The following is an 18,565-nucleotide window of genomic DNA, read 5'->3' as shown; positions in this document are numbered from 1 at the left end:
AGTGTAGCTGAGGCGGAATAGGGCACCAGCCCGCATTCGCCGAGGCAGATGGAAAACCACCTAAAAACCAATCACAGACTGGCCGGCTCACCGGACCTCGACACGGGTCCACCGGGCGGATTAGTGCTGGGGACAAGACTCTCGTTCCCAGTCCGGAAAGCCGTGCGTTAGACCGCATGGCTAAGCGGGCAGGCATTTTATCCCTTAGTGTCCACCTACAGCCAATCCTCCAACTTCCCATCTCCTTTGACAGTAAGTGCCTCCCAATACTTTCAGTTTGTTCACATGTTTGTGCTCAATACTTTGCTTTACTTTCTACAACAGATTTAAATGTCTTCGTTTCTGATGTAATACCTGTTCTCCATATAACTCTGAAAAGTAAAGAAAACCGCTGGACAGTTGCTTAATCAACAGGTTTTTTGTGGGGTACACGACCGGCTACACTTCCATTAAATGGTGTAAAAAATAAAGTTACTTCGTCATCTGAGGTCATCCCCACCCTACTGTTGTCATGGAACCAAAGGCTCCCTATCAGAAGAGTAAAGGGAACAAAAATTCCATAACAGTCGTTTCCCCGAGCTGTGCGTAAACTATGGAACAGTAAAATCATTCAACTGTTTGGTTTCTTGTCTTCCTTGGTCAATGTGGTTCTTAGTTTCTCTTTTACTGCATCCATATTTGATAATAATCACTGCAAATAGTTATTCTTGATGATACGTTCGAAAACAGAAAAGAGAAATAGCACACTACTGAGGAAGTAAATTACAGACACATACCAATTATTTTTGTTTGTACGGCCATCTACCACAGCAATTGTTATTGGTATTTCTATCTTAAGCCTACTGCAGTTAAAAAGTATTTTACATCAGACCCTCTTCGCTTTTATTTACAAAACGTCTTCTGTGGTGATTGTGGAAATATGGGGACATAATATATCTTCGCATTTTCGTCAATGCAGGTTAAAAACTGTATTTTCTATAAAGTTGGCGTGCATTTTACTTATGGTATTTCTGCCTCTTGTCCGCACATTCTGCAAACAACTGCTTTTTCCTGAGCAAGCTGAGATCTTAAGAAACTTGGGAGTGCATTCATTCTTGGCAATTTTTCGCCGTTTTTGAAACCAGTTTTTCTTACTAACTGCCAAGAGTGAATGTACAGCCGACTTTTTTCCGGCCTCATCCTTCGCTAGCAACGATGGAGAAACAGTAGTTTGCAAGGTACGTAAACCAGAGTCAGAGAAACCGTAAGTAAACTGCATGCCAACGTTACAGAAAGGTTGTTTTTAAGCTTTAATGATAAAAATGTACACATGTGTTATGTATACATATTTCTAGGAGGACTTCAGAAGATCGTTTATAAATAAAAGTGAAATGCGACTGATGTGGAACACACTTCAACTGCAATAAGCTTAAAACTGAAAAAGAGTAGCATCTGCACAAATGAAGTTCTACGTACAACTACAAGTACTTTACTATTTTACATAGTAACTCAAAGTACAATGGATCAGTCCATGGGACACTTCCTTATTATTAACCTGTCTGCGCTCTGACTGGCGAAACTGAAGTAAATAATTAGAAGCATTTTAGTATAAAGAGAGTGATTCCTAATTACAGATACAACGTAAGAAATTTCACAATAAATAACTGATTGTAAGACAAACACGCCTCAAAGTAAAACCTAGTAAAATTTACGAAAGTACTTGAAGGTCAGCAGGACGTTCCCTGTAAAAGTGCAATCTATTGACAATCCAAGAACCACCTACAGACATATAGCTTCCACTGATAAATCGATCCTTATTTTACTGGTCTTGATTTGGTAAACAATGGAATGTAAGATATAGTTCAGACTGGATTTATTTACAGGAACATTAAAAGTATTATAACAGGGATTGACCCCAACGTAATTTAGCTGAATGTGTAAAATATGAAGAGGATTAATACCCAAATAAAGCCGGCCTAAGTGGTCGTGCAGTTAAAGGCGCTGCAGTCTGGAACCGCAAGACCGCTACGGTCGGAGGTTCGAATCCTGCCTCGGGCATGGATGTTTGTGATGTCCTTAGGTTAGTTAGGTTTAACTAGTTCTATGTTCTAGGGGACTAATGACCTCAGCAGTTGAGTCCCATAGTGCTCAGAGCCATTTGAACCAGCCAATACCCAAATAACACGCGAAAACGAAAGCTTACCTTCACCAGGAGTTTCGTAATATTTCCTTTGAGAAAGATATATGTACACCTTATGTTGTGAATGTTTTATCTTAAATTTACGATGTAAGCGTTACAAGCTTGAAACTTATACAGCGTAGCTTGTACAGAAGTTTGAGTTTGGAATTTAATTTCATAATTTTAAAATTCCCTTGTTTCTTTCTTTTCGGTCAAATGTCTGACCAAAGGGAAAACAAGAGTTACTAGAACAAACACAATGCATTTTAGTCCGAATTCGTATAGCAAAACCAAGAGTGGGAAATGGAGGAATGGGAGTATGAAACTGAACACATTGAGGTAGCTTTTCCAAAGAAAGCTGTAATTGCTCGAAACTACTCCGGATAATATAAGAAATTTAATTAGTTATTTGAGGGGAAACTGATATATTTCACGAACAATTGCCGCAAATTGCACGAAAAGTGTGTCAAAAGGTCATCACTTTAGGTCCTAGGTATTTTGCACACAAAAAGCTAAATTAAAAAATGGTTCAAATGGCTCTGAGCACTATGCGACTTAACGTCTGAGGTTATCAGTCGCCTAGAACTTAGAACTAATTAAAGCTAACTAACCTAAGGACATCACACACATCCATGCCCGAGGCAGGATTCGAACCTGCGACCGTAGCGGTCGCTCGGCTCCAGACTGTAGCGCCTAGAACCGCACGGTCACTCCGGCCGGCAGAAAGCTACGTTAGTCTGATACTTAACTGTCAATAAAAATATTAAAATCCGGGATAAAAAGGTCAAATGTCCTGTGAAATTATTAGCCTAAAAGTAAGAAATAAAATACATTAGAGATAAATTAAACGCATCTGTCAATGATGCTCCAAGTCTATTACAGGAAATTAGATGAATTTACCTCTAAAGTTCAATGTTTAACTTAAATACGCAGAATTTGAGAGCACTAGAGAATATTTGTCTGGTGGATTATGTATAACGCCTAGTCTCACATGCTGTACGTGATACGAAGCATAATTCAAAGGCGCGTCGAATGTTTCTCCAAACTTCGTAATTTCTTACGTTTAGACAAATCATTTCACGAAACATTTGACACTATTCTTCAAAAAAACTTTTTATCAGACAGATCATGTGGTACAGCTTTCTAAGAGTCGAAGCCGTCTATGACACCATTTGTGTAGCGTGAGACTGAAAAAATACAAGAAAAGAGTGTTTTGGTTATTGTGTCGTGTTGACCAGAGCCTTTGGTGCTTTTCCGAGCAACGATAAACAGAAAATGCACGAGGAACAACATCCAGTCCAATTCGAGGTCGTTCTCGTAACATTACGCATGTTTTCTCATTCGGCAAATCAACATTCGTACGCGCACTTGTTGCAATACTCACAGCGCTCTGCAAAATATTTATGCTATCGAATACCACGTCACTGACTTCTCAACTGAACATTTATACTGCGAAAGGAGCAATCACATCTTTCTGTATCATTTATTGCAAACTGTAAACTTTTTCCACAGCCATCAACAGCAGATCTGCCTCAGTAGGACGAAGGGATGTTGCGATGTTCAGCAAACCGAGTTGTAATTATTTTCTCTACGAAGGCCACCCATGTTGGAGAAGTTAGTCGTTATGGCACTCTACCTAGCATTTCCCTACAAAGAGTTAGTGCTTCAGATATAGAACTGTGGAGAAGTGAGTAGCAATGATGATTCAGAATTTGGAGAAGGGCTTATACAAAGGTACAACATTCGCTATCAGTGACGTTAAATGGAAATCGAAACCAGCCACTCCTCCTGAATCTTAATTACATCTACTTCAAGAAACGTCTGTACAATTTCTGTCTTTCACCGTAACCCGCTGCGTACGCGTAGTTACGAGAAGACAGGACCCATATCAGCTCCAACCGCATAAATCGCCATGATTCGGCAAACGCTCTTTTCGACGGTGTGATAGAACTCATCTTGCGATTTCAGTGTCGCTGTTATCATCGGTCAAAAATAAAAACCTGTCCTTGCTATGATTATACTGTATGTCAATCGCGAAAGGTATACATTGTACCGTGGAACTGGTAGGGAGTTATAGATTTCTTGTTTCATTACGACCTCTTATTAATTATATAGGCAGTGGGGTCGACCATTAAAGACCATATCACATACGAACTGACATGCAACTAGCGCAATTATGTCGACAGAAATAAAGCAAGGATTTAGACGAGGATACCCAATTTGATCTGCTCACGATTACAGTTAATGGCATGAATCTGATTACGATAAAATAAATGCGCGTGTCCATCTATGCTAGGTTTCTCAGCTGAGGATCCATGGTGCGAAAGACCGATCGAGGTGGTCCAGTAGATTCTGTTTGCAGTTCAGGGGAGGTTTTTTTTTTTTTTTTTTTTTTTTTTTTGGTCATCAGTCTACTCAGTCTACTGACTGGTTTGATGCGGCCCGCCACGAATTCCTTTCCTGTGCTAACCTCTTCATCTCACAGTAGCACTTGCAACCTACGTCCTCAATTATTTGCTTGACGTATTCCAATCTCTGTCTTCCTCTACAGTTTTTGCCCTCTACAACTCCCTCTAGTACCATGGAAGTCATTCCCTCATGTCTTAGCAGATGTCCTATCATCCTGTCCTTTCTCCTTATCACTGTTTTCCACATATTCCTTTCCTCTCCGATTCTGCGTAGAACCTCCTCATTCCTTACCTTATCAGTCCACGTAATTTTCTACATTCGTCTATAGCACCACATCTCAAATGCTTCGGTTCTCTTCTGTTCCTCAGAAATTTCTTCCTCAAATTAAGGCTGGTATTTGATATTAGTAGACTTCTCTCGGCCAGAAATGCCTTTTTAGCTATAGCGAGTCTGCTTTTGATGTCCTCCTTGCTCCGTACGTCATTGGTTATTTTACTGCCTAGGTAGCAAAATTCCTTAACTTCATTGACTTCGTGACCATGAATCCTGATGTTAAGTTTCTCGCTGTTCTCATTTCCACTACTTCTCATTATCTTCGTCTTTCTCCGGTTTACTCTCAAACCATACTGTTTACTCATTCGACCATTCCGTCCAGCAGATCATTTAATTCTTCTTCACTTTCACTCACGATAGCAATGTCATCAGCGAATCGTATCATTGATATCCTTTCACCTTGTATTTTAATTCCACTCCTGATCCTTTCTTTTATTTCCATCATTGCTTCCTCGATGTACAGATTGAAGAGTAGGGGCGAAAGGCTACAGCCTTGTCTTACAGCCTTCTTAATACGAGCACTTCGTTCTTGATCGTCCACTCTTATTATTCCCTCTTGGTTGTTGTACATATTGTATATGACCCGTCTCTCCCTATAGCTTACCCCTACTTTTTTCAGAATCTCGAACAGCTTGCACCATTTTATATTGTCGAACGCTTTTTCCAGGTCGACAAATACTATGAAAGTGTCTTGATTTTTCTTTAGCCTTGCTTCCATTATTAGCCGTAACGTCAGAATTGCCTCTCTCGTCCCTTTACTTTTCCTAAAGCCAAACTGATCGTCACCTAGCGCATTCTCAATTTTCTTTTCCATTCGTCTGGCTATTAATCTTGTAAGCAGCTTCGATGCATGAGCTGTTAAGCTGATTGTGCGATAATTCTCGCACTTGTCAGCTCTTGCCGTCTTCGGAATTGTGTGGATGATGCTTTTCCGAAGGTCAGATGGTATATCGCCAGACTCATATATTCTACACACCAACGTGAATAGTCGTTTTGTTGCCACTTCCCCCAATTATTTTAGAAATTCTGATGGAATGTTATCTATCCCTTCTGCCTTATTTGACCGTAATTCCTCCAAAGTTCTTTTAAATTCCGGTTCTAATACTGGATCCCCTATCTCTTCTAAATCGACTCCTGTTTCTTCTTCTATCACATCAGACATATCTTCACCCTCATAGAGGGTTTCAATGTAGTCTTTCCACCTATCTGCTTTCTCCTCTGCATTTAACAGTGGAATTCCCGTTGCACTCTTAATGTTACCACCGTTGCTTTTAAAGTCACCAAAGGTTGTTTTGACTTTCCTGTATGCTGAGTCTGTCCTTCCGACAATCATATCTTTTTCGATGTCTTCACATTTTTCCTGAAGCCATTTCGTCTTAGCTTCCCTGCACTTCCTATTTATTTCATTCCTCAGCGACTTGTATTTCTGTATTCCTGATTTTCCCAGAACATGTTTGTACTTCCTCCTCTCATCAATCAACTGAAGTATTTCTTCTGTTACCCATGGTTTCTTCACAGCTACCTTCTTTGTACCTATGTTTTCCTTCCCAACTTCTGTGATGGCCCTTTTTAGAGATGTCCATTCCTCTTCCACTGTACTGCCTACTGCGCTATTCCTTATTGCTGTATCTATAGCGTTAGAGAACTTCAAACGTATCTCGTCATTCCTTAGTACTTCCGTATCCCACTTCTTTGCGTATTGACTCTTCCAGGGGAGTACTGTAAGCCAATTCTGGTGCTCTTCGAACCACACACTTACAGTGAGAGCTGAGTGACACGTTGGATACTCCTTCTGGTAGATGCCATCGTGCCGAAGAAAACCACACTGCATGTAGGAGAGGACGAGGTCCCCAAGGATAGATAGGAAGCGTGGCGAGATGACACAAAGAATGCCATCAAAATATTCCTCAGATCAAAACGCACCCTCCTCCACCCTGAACCCTTTCGACGGTTGTTGCAGGGCAGTAAACGTCTTCGGGGAACATTCTGATGGAGCAGAAAACGCGATTCATCTGAAAAGACCACCTGTCGCCGCTCATTGGACGTCAGTTGCGGCAATGGCGTGCAAGTTCCGTTCTTCGTGGCAGATGAACAGCAGTCACCGTTGGTGAATGGGCCAGGTGCCTGCTTCGGAGGTCCATAAGCAGCTACTTTCGCTAAGGAGTCGTTGAGGATACACTGTCAATATCGTCTTGGTTCATCTGGTCGGTAAATTGCTCAACAGTTGCACATTTATGCGCTTGTACACATTACCCAGCCGTTGTTCACCCCATTCATCTAGGGCTCGTAGAGCATCGCAGTACATTCGGGCCGGCCGAAGTGGCCGTGCGGTTAAAGACGCTGCAGTCTGGAACCGCAAGACCGCTACGGTCGCAGGTTCGAATCCTGCCTCGGGCATGGATGTTTGTGATGTCCTTAGGTTCGTTAGGTTTAACTAGTTCTAAGTTCTAGGGGACTAATGACCTCAGCAGTTGAGTCCCATAGTGCTCAGAGCCATTTTTGAAGTACATTCGGCACCGGTTTTCGATAGCACCATTTTTCCATGCACGGCATATTTTAAGCAGGGCGGCACGGTAACAGTTTACAAACATAGCCATTTCTGTAATGCTTCAACTCTTGGCTGGAAAGCTAATAACCATGCCCTTTTTGATGGTTTTTAGAGACGTCAATTTGAAGTACAATGAAACAACTACAGAATATTAGCTAGATATTTTGTTACCAACGTGAAGAATATGAGCTCTAGAGGACCTGATCCAACTGGGATTGAAGCACGAGTAAGTAATTTCAGATATATAGGCTGCCAACATCACATATGTACCACGCGGTTGTAATTTAAGTACAGCTACTCACAGGGGTCCTGCGTCGGCTATAATTTTCGTTTAGCAGCGAGATCTTGTAGACACTTTAATCACTAATGCGAAACAAATTTACGCTGAAAAAGGCTCCGATTTGGATCACCAGGTGCAAATCTGGCGCTGCGAATTAAAAAAGACGTATAGAATTGTTTCCTTATGAAATGGATTAGGAAAGTGACGGGCGGAAAAGGTCATACAAGTGAGAAAGGCAGAATCTCGATTTCATTATTAACTGTCAGTCACACAATTTGTTCAGTATTAGCACCGGAGACGAAGACGACAGAGCCTGATTTGCACCTAGTGGCCAAAACTGGAAACATTTCTTTTCCAGCATAAATTGGTTGTGCGTTAGCGCCTTAGAATATCTATTAAGTCTGGTTGCCTCACGATAATTATAGCTTACACCGCAAATCTGTGAGTAGCTGCATTACAATTATAACCACCTACTATCAAACAAAGAAATAGGGAACAGAGTGAAAGCTTTTCATTATTTCTAAGGAAATCTACAACAAACATAGAAAACAAAAGCACGACCGACTGAAATTTTACGAAGCAATTTTATAAAATTTTGCTTTAAGACAGTCTAAATTTTGTATTACAGAAGAGATGCGTATAAAAGTACTAGTATACAGTTGAATTAATAGAAGATGAAACAGAAAGACTCCAACAGTACCAAAAATTTCAGAATATTATGCAAAAAATAAACTAAACAGAAGAGATGCATATAAAAGTACTAGTATAGAGTTGATTTAATAGAAGATGAAACAGAAATACTCCAACAGTACCAAAAATGTCAGAATATTATGCAAAAAATTAACTTGAAACAGAGATTCTCTAAAGAATATATGTTTCGAATAATATAATCAAGGAAACCCATCCTCGAAGTGATTCAAGAGGAGTTGGTGAGTCCAACTATGAAGAGGCGAGTTAAACAAAGGGCGCAAGTAGTAATGGTGATCTCAACCCATAAATAGTACAGCGCTTCACTATTATTCTGACCATACACAACCAACGAAAAATCAAAATGTCACATAGGTGTAATCCAGGCTTTCTGGTCTGATGTTAGTGTCCTTGGTGAAGTTTTATGGGTATCAGGCCTTGGTCCTAGGCATATTTCTGAGACTAACGTTTCGTCTCCTGACACTGCTACCAGACGACAGTTTCAAACTTAAACAAGCAAAACGTTTTCGGGTGTAATATGCGAATCGGAACAGAACGACCGCCATGTCATCCTCCGCTAATGCAATATGGAGGATCATGTGGTCAGCACGCCCCACTCCCGGTAGCTGTCGGCTTCCTTGTCCTAGGAATAGCTTCTTCTCACCCAAGTAACTCCTCAGTTGCCACCACGTGGCTGAGTGCACCCAGGCCTAGCTCTCCAACCAAGGAAATATCGCTGACAATACCGGGAATCGAAACCGGGACCTCTATATAACATCTAGACAAGCGGACAAGCCGAACTCTTATTTGGTAGCAGCGCAACGGTCGGTTCGTGACGTTATTAAGACTCTGCCTGAGATCGTGGAGTAGCGGCGACGTATTGTTATGGAGCTTGTAGTGCGGAAGTATTAACCCCGACGTAAGAAACACAAGAGAAATTGTCGTTTGGTAAACACCGATAAATTGGCAGTAGCAGGGACCAATTCTTGTGCCCGATACTACTCGTCGGTTTTCAGCAATGACGTCATACCAGAGGCAGGCACACCACATAGAGGCAATCTTTGAAAGCAGCGGACGGTATTCGTAATAAAGGAAAGTAGCATACGACAAAATTACAGTCACAATCCACACCATTGTTTACTTAACCACGAATTGTATCGAAACGAATTGAGATAACGGAAATAAATAAGTAGAAAACAAAAGGGAACTTATATGTATGTAAAATAAATTTTGTCGTAATTCGTGCAAGTAAAGAAAGCACAGAGAAGCTTGAAACTCCATATTACAGTATAGGACGAGGTGAAGTCGTAATACAATAAAATAGCGTTAATTTATAACAACAGTTATAAATATAATGCTACTACCGCGGGAATGTGGGGGCTTTGCGGAGGGAGAAACTGAAATTTAACACAACAACGGCAAAATGAATTAATAATAACGTACATGAAACGCCGATAAAGAAATTCTAAAGAAAATCCGGTACACAAATAACGGAAATTCACAAAAAGTAAGAAATGTTGAAATCGATAGCTAGAATGGACCTACATACGTCACTTTGAGTTACCGATTCCAATATTAGTTTCTCGCTACTGTTCAGAGACTGCAAGTGCAAAAATCATATTACACTTGCGTGCAAAACGGCCGCAAAAGCGATCCCAATAATGAATCATGCGATGATAGGAAAAGGTAGCTAGAATTAACATCTTATGTAGGTTACTTCTAGTTACCGACTCCAATAGCAATCATTTTGCCGTAGTAGTTTAGGGAGCAACTACGAACGCTATTACATCTCAGCGTGCACACATGCCAAAAACCTAACTAAATAATGAACCATGGAATTTTAAATTCTAGTGACCGATTCCAACAGTTCGATGGTTCATGATTGTGGACGCGTTTGCAGTATGTGTGTGAAGACGGTTTTTTTAGGATCTCTAGAGCTCTAATTTATCTTTTAACTAATGCGAAAAAGTGACAAATATTGTAGGGCACGATTCTAGAATTTTTCGTTCATAATAGCGGAGAGTGTAGTACCAAATGTAGAAATCCTGCAACAATATAATGCGCTCACTAGTTGCAAAAGCGATTTAAATAACTTACCATGAATGTTTGGAATACCGAAGTCTAAGGGACTGATGCCCTCAGATGTTAAGTCCCATAGTGCTTATAGCCATTTGAACCATTTCTGAGGACTGAGTGGAGGCGACAGAGAACTGGGAGAGGGGGATGGAATGGGGCCATAAATTCTCAGATCAGCGACCAGGCTGTGTGCGTGATTCTGGAAAGCAGCACCACATGGATCGTACCTGCAGAAGGACTTCTGGCCATAGCACTCTCCTCCATCCGTTTAGGGTTAGACAGGGGGACACTGGTTCGCAAAAAACTTTACCTGGCGCAGGCGGCATTCATCAAGAAGGCGATTAGCTGGCGGAAAGTGGGTGAAGGACGCCATTGAAGAGCGACTACTGTAAATTGGGAATTTGTGCAAATAGTAGGCAGGTCATAAAACTCCATGCATTTTAATGTTAGAGGCTAGGGGGATGTGGACAGAGTGGCTGGTGCACGTGTTGAGTGGAGGCAAGACTGTAACGCCCCTGACGCCTGGAAGTCGCCACGTTCTTTTAGCGTGAGGCAAAATCATATATATTTTACTGGAATAACTGTCTGGAAAGCTCAATAGCCCTCTTTCAGAAATTGGTCGGCCTGGAATGATTCGATCTCTCCATAAATGGGGGAGTGTGGTCTTGTCAAGGTAGACCTTTTTTTAGCCAAAAACATGGCCATGCTTACTGTGAGTGCAACGCCTCCCTATTCTAAAGTTTCCTTTTTTTCAGACAAGAGGGATTTGGAGTCGATGATTGACTCCTGTCAGGATATGCAAAGTGGAGGCTTCTTTCCCAGCATGGGAGCCCCATTGCTGTGTCTGGATTGGCTACCAGGCCAACATAACAGTCAATGAGCAGAGGGTAGTTGGTTTTGTACAGTATGAGACGACATCGTTTCTGCTAATTCGGCTCTGATACCAAAACTTGGTGGAAAGTCGTAGTGATTCTTTGCCTTCTTCGTTTTCTCATCCTCCCCTGGTGGAGAACTTCAGGTCTGTCGCTGGTGGGTGAGACTTGTGGTCTGTATTGGTGGTCGACCAAGAGCCTGCAGCAATTTCCAACTGTACCAACAGTGGACCCGCGTATCACCTCAGACATACCGTGTGTCACAAGGGTGAACTTATTCGTCCTGCATCGGCCGTCTGACGTTTGACAATTCCACCACGTAGTGTCACGCCTTAGACATAAGTGCCTCGGTTCAAATGGCTCTCAGCACTATGGGACTTAACATCTGAGGTCATCAGTCCCCTAGAACTTGGAACTACTTAAACCTATCTAGCCTAAGGACATCACACACATCCATGCCCAAGGCAGGATTCAAACCTGCGGCCGTGGTAGCAGCGCGGTTCCGGAGTGAAGCGCCTAGAACCGATCGGTCACAGAGGCCGGCTCAAGTGCCTTGGATTGACCAGATCAGCAAACTGAAATCAGCTGGAATTTGAGGCCTCTAATAGGGACGTTTACCGCGCTCTGATAATCGGCACGCCGGACCGTGTAGTTTGCAAATTTTCGTGGATGCATCGACACAATAAATCTGCCGCAGAGCACCGCAGCTCGTCCACAGCTCGCCGTATTGTGCTACTGCCTGAACAAAGGTGAATGTGTAACATACCGCTGCTCCAGTCTAGGGTTGTTAAATGATATTCACAACTCCCGTCAACTGAATCATTGTGTTATACTTGGTTGTAGTTGATTCCATTTCAATACATTTGAGCCTCACAGTGGATTCATGTAAACAAACTCAGATCGCATTGTAAGAGGAATTAATTCAAGGGAGAATTTGTATACCATGCCTTTCCTGGCTTTTGTTTGTCATTTTTTGTGTAAGATTTATCAGCTCGTTGATGTTATAAAATGATTAATAAAACTTGTCATTATTTTGTAAACTTAAACAAGTCACTGTTCTCACTCTCTGAACTATTCAGTGTTTCAAAATATTGAAAAACACAGCCCTCTGTCGCGAGTTTTGTGTTGACTGTAGCAGAGCACACATGGCAGCGCCTAGTGGCTTGCACCTCTGCTGCATTTTATTTTAATTTATGATTCTCTGACGCTGTCAGGTATGACCGCAGCTTTCGTATTTTTTGGTACGTTATGCTGTAACACTTAGTTTTAATTTTGTCCGAAGAAGGTGTCCCTTGTGACACCGAAACCTATGTCACAAATTACTTGTGTTCGCGACTGAGGGCTGTATTTTTCAAAATTTTGTATTATACAACAGTCGCTGATTGACAGCCATGATTAAAACCTTATTTAGTGTTTTTTGTTTTGTGGTGGTGGTGTTTGGGTATGCCAGCAATTTAAGGTACAGTCTTATGAAATTTATTAATTTGATTATTAATATGAGTTCTGAAAGTGACCACAGGCATAGGCAACAAAAGTTTGAAGAGTAAATTCACTAATTTAATAGATAAAAATAAAGGGCGTAGCTCACGATTTGAAGGTCACTCAGAAGATAATGCTTTTCCTTATGTAAATATAACACTTAGCTATAATAGATCGTTACAGATACCATTTAACAAAAGAAATAAAAGCCCTGCTGCAGTTTCACTCCGTCATTACATCTGAGGACGTGAGGCCATTACGAAACGTGTATCGATGACAAGCCTATCGCCTAAATCAGAGACCATCTTTAGACGCACCTCAGCTTTCTGTCCTGTCACCTCTATTTACAACTACTAAGAACCATAGCCATTGATTATCTGATCTCACAGTCTCTACATAGGGCAAAGGAAAGCAACGACTCTATACAAATGTATTCAGCTGCCCTTTTGTTCAATACCGAAGTGTCCGGGAGTTAATAACGAATCGAAAGGGAATTCGGATCCCGGCTTTAGCCATCTGTCACCGGGCGTCGTTATTATGCGTTCATATTTCTATATTTTTTCATCAGCAACCGGCTTCGCTATTTCAAAGCGCCAGCCTGCTACAATATTTCAAATGAAAATGCGTTTGAGTTGTCGACAGAAATTTTATTTTTATTTTCGTGCGCCGACGAACTTTACCGGCTAATCTTCTTCGTCACACATGGATATTGTATGTTAAATTATTGATACCGAGGCTCTGGCTGCAAACTGTCACAATAATAAATGCCTCATTTCGTCGTTCCATTCCGCTCGTATATTTATTCCGAACAGGAAGCGAACTAGCTCAGTCTGAGAGAGCGTTCCACACTGAATGAGGTGCTCTGTTTCCAAACAGAGGGAGCAGTTTGAGGCTTAAGTATATGAGAACGTACATCTGAAGTACAGAACTGTATGGAAGTAAATCGTTAACGGTGGAAAAACGGAAGAAGAAGGGAATTGAATTGTTCGAGATTTGTGTTGGAGAAAGAAGCCTTTGGGTGACCCCTTACGTGCACTTTCTACATCTACATCTACGTGGATACTCTGCAAATCACATTTAAGTGCCTGGCAGAGGGTTCATCGAACCACCTTAACAATTCTCTTTTATTACAGTCTCGTATAGCGTGCGGAAAGAACGAACACCTATATCTTTCCGTAGGAGCTCGTATTTCCCTTATTTTATCATGGTGATCTTTTCTATCTATTCAGGTCGGTGTCAATAAAATATTTTCGGATTCGGAGGAGGAAGTTGGTGATTGGAATTTCGTGAGAACATTCCGTCGCAACGAAAGACGCCTTGCTTTTAATGATGTCCAGCCCAAATCCGGCTCCATTTTTGTGACACTCTCTCCCATATTTCGCGATAATACAACACGTGCTGCCCTTATTTGAAACTTTTCGATGTCCTATCTCGTAAGGATCCCATACCGCGCAGCAGTATTCTAAAAGAGAACGGACAAGCGTAGTGTAGGAAGTCTGCTTAGTAGATCTGTTAAATTTTCTAAGTGTCCTCCCAATAAAATGCAGTCTTTGGTTAGCCTTCCCCACAACATTATAAAGTGTTCCTCCCAATTTAAGTCGTTCGTAATTGTAGTACCTACGTATTTAGTTGAATTTACGGCTTTTAGATTAGAATGATTTATTTTGTAAGCTACGTTTAACGAATTCCTTTTAGCACTCCGGTGGATGACCTGACACTTTTCATTATTTAGGGTCAACTGCAAATTTTTGCACCATTCACATATATTTTATGAATCGTTTTGCAGTTTGTTTCGATCTTCTGATGACGTTATGAGTCGATAAACGACAGCATCATCTGCAAACAACCTAAGACGGCTGCTCAGATTGTTTCCCAAATCGTTTATGTAGAGAAGGAACAGCAAAGAGCCTATAACACTACCTTGGGGAACGCCAGATGTCACTTCTGTTTTACTCGATGACTTTCCTTCAATTACTACGAACTGTGACCTCTCTGAAAGGATATCACAAATCCAGTCACATAATTGAGATGATCTTTAATAAGCACGCAATTTCACTTCAAGCCGCTTGTGTGGTACAGTGTCAAAAGCCTTCCGGAAATCCAGAATCGATCTGAAATCCCATGTCAATAACACTCAACACTTCATTTGAATAAAGAGCTAGTTGTGTTTCACAGGAACTATGTTTTTTAAATTCTTGTCGACTTTATTTAGGTACTCCTTCCTGTACTTTCTTGTAAGAGAACATACTCATGGAGTCTGAGATATTTCTCGTCTGTTTTGCATGTTTTATGTATGTTAATAAGTGTGTAAAATCTGACAGTGCGTAATTAGTTTTTGTGTGCAAATGATTCAAAATCTTCGATGAGAGATGTGTGGCTTTCCTTTCGTATTAGCACTAGTATTACTACTATACTCATAAGTACCAATGGTTTTGTCCCACATTATAGCCTTTCTCTTTACTTATCCAGTTATTGTGTTCTATGTCTACTTCGTTCTCTATCTGCCAGATCTCAGGTCACTCAACAAAGAGTGCAATCCGTTGGGCAGTGAAATGCTCGAAAATTGAATCACCGTAGTGACCAACTATGGAGTGTATGGAGATCTCCACTGAGTCATACACTTCACAAGCTGGTTGGAAGTAGTTCGATAATCAGGTGGAATTGAAGAGCCACATAATTTTCCTGTTCTGCAGTTTACCATTCTTACCACCTAGCGCAGCAAAGTAACTTTCTTGGATTCAGTTTATTATACGATATCACATTTTAATCTCCCAATATCGAAAGGAAGGAAGCAATATCGTGATCTAGTACTGAGAGTTGGTTGTTACATCAACAATCTTCGTTAATCAATTTGCAAATTTCATCACAGAAGTATTTTGAGTGTTAGTCAACGCAGTTCTTCCGCAAAGATACAGTTCTGTACTTTGTGATCAATAACGTATAGCGTAGATTTTCTTTGGGTCATTTTCTAGGTATTCAGAAATTATTTATCGAGATCCATCTGAGCTGAATGGTCCGGCCACTGAGCGGCTAGCTGAGTGGTTGTAGCAAGTACATCGTGTTCTGTCGAGCGTAGTAGAGGGGTTAGATATTTGTAACTTTCCATTAAGGTAAGATTTACTTCGACGTTGTGCATCGTGGGCATAGAGAATGCATTTCTGGTTTTTCGCAGAAATCGCGTAGATCATGCGTAATTATTTTCTCAGTTTGTATCATGAAACAGAAGGTAGGTAATTCCACTTAAACTTTGATGGCTTGGAGTCGTGTTTCCCAAGTGGGGAGGTGTCCTTTGTACTTTCCTGACGGAAGTAGACGTCAGTAGCTGGCACAGATACTGTTCGTTTCCAATTTATCCTACTGGTAGAACATTTAATTTCGACACAGTCCCTATCAAAGAACCTTGGGCCATGTTCTGCTAATTGTACTGATTTTGCTGTGTCCGAATTTCTCCCATGTTGGAACATCGTGTACCATGCGCTTTGCGAACACAATGTTATATGCACTCTACTTGTCTTTGAAATTGCGTTCAAAATTTTTTCCAAACCAATTTTAACTGCCAATAACTTCCCTCGTTACACGAGTTTATGCCAACTCACATAAAACATCCAGTATCCGATCAATTGATGCGAAGTGTGATATTAGCTTCAGCAGTTAGCAGAATTTGCCATGGTATCTTACTGCAATTGATACCCAAACTAACATTATTCAAAGTGCATTTCTGTGCACGCTGTTTCAGAAGAAGAGGTATGTCTTTGAGAGAACGCATCCGATGGAATTTCAGTCACGTCCACAGCGCTGCACTAGGACATAAGCCACCTTGCTTAAAGATTTCATCGCCAAGTGAGGTGTTTCTTACATCTATTAAGGGTCGTCTAAATTCGGTTTCTCTTTGCTATGCCTACTGTAAATCGTTACGTAATGTAAGAGTTCACTGCGTAGATTGTATTCTAGAAAATTAGCAGTCAGTTGGCACTACTACTCGTAGTTCATTTCCTGGGGTTGAACATTGTATGTTAGAGAGTATTTCTGTTAATTCACGGCATACCCCGGATTACTTTCGTAGGTAATCCGTGTTTAAAACCTAGCAGGAAACTTAGGACTTGCGTTCAGCGACGAGATCGTTAGAGACGGAAGACTAGTTCGAATTGGGAAAGGATATGGAGGAAAGTCGATACCTTCCATTTTCAAAACTGGGCTTCAGTTATTCAGCAAAACCTTAGAAAATATTAATCTGTGTGAGTGTAAGGGTACCTGAACTGTCAACTATTATGAGCTTCAGCTTATTCTCCTGGAATATGAACATAGGAGAATTTACAATAGTGAGATATTTGTCTGCTCTTATGTTTTATAATCAGAATGACTCTGTTTCTTAAGTGTACAATGTCCGGTTTTGAATAGGACCGCCATTATTTCCACTCCTGTGTCAAACTCTTCATCTCACGGAGACAACTACACTCAGTATCCTCAATGATTTGTTCTTCATAGTTCATTATCCGCCATCCATAAAATGTTTGCCCTACAGCCATTAAAGTTAATTTCTGTTGATTTAACATTTTCCTTACTGTCTTTTGATCAATGTCTTCTACATAGAACTCTCTTCGCCTTTTTTTGTGCAGTATCTCCTCATCTCTTAAGAAATCTATCCATGGGAGTTTGCGTGTTCTTCTATAATATCACATCTCAAACGCCTCGGTTCTTTCCTTTTCCACAATCAATGATTCACTTCCGCAGAACGCTGCGTTCCACAAGAATGTTCTTATAAATGTTTCTGAATAGGAGTCTTCCAGGTTTCTTGATGCAGAATGCTGTATGCCTGCACTTGTCTGCTACAATATGACGTTCTTGCTTCATCCACTATTTTGTTCAAACTGAGCACAAGTACTTCGCCTGCTACTTGTGCCTCAATTTTGACATTACGTTTGTAGCTAATTTCACTGCTGCCTCTCTTCAATACTTCTGATGATTTTTTTGCTTTCTTGTTCACGTAATCGAAACTTCTTGGGCTACTAATTATTTAGAAGACCGAGTAGATCTCACAGGACGCTGGACGCTAATCAAACAGTTTAAAGATTAAAAGTGAGATGTATTCTACCAGAATTAACGTACAGTCTAGACTAGCAATGGCTAATGTCCTATGTTGCTTACAAGAAGGAGGAACACCGACAGAGATGTGAACCGATTAATACAATAATCGATAAATCTAAATACAAAATTCCTTAAACACCACCTCCTGTAGTTACGAGCTAGAAAGAACTGATTGCAGTGAATCGTAACATGTTGGAGAGAACTGAATCTATGAGGCAACTATCGAGGTAAGAAAGGGAGACGGAGAGACAAGTGTGGTGAGGGGACTGGGGTGAGGGGCAGGAAAGTTGGAGGTTGCTGAGACGTCTTACCACAGCGCTGAAGATGTTGTACCGTGACAACCGTCGATGCAACCGAACACGCAGAATGAAGGCTGTCTTGCCTCTACGTGAGTAACGCAACTATTTTCTGGTCAGGATAAGGAACTGGCTGACTGAAACTGACTCAAAGCGGCAAGTGCGAAGAACAGAACTCCACTGGACTGGAGGCGTCTGGCTGCAAGCACCGCTGGGGAAAGGAGCTGGCATAAATTGAGGCTAAGGCAACTTTGTTCTAGTGTTATATGACCATATGATCTTGTAGTGTCCACTCGATAGTGAGCTTCCAAGCTCTAAAAATAGGCACAGCATCAACAGATT

This window comes from Schistocerca americana, chromosome 1, assembly GCF_021461395.2.
Source record: "Schistocerca americana isolate TAMUIC-IGC-003095 chromosome 1, iqSchAmer2.1, whole genome shotgun sequence".
Classification (NCBI taxonomy): Eukaryota; Metazoa; Arthropoda; class Insecta; order Orthoptera; family Acrididae; genus Schistocerca; species Schistocerca americana.
Note: the sequence above shows the minus strand (reverse complement) of the source record.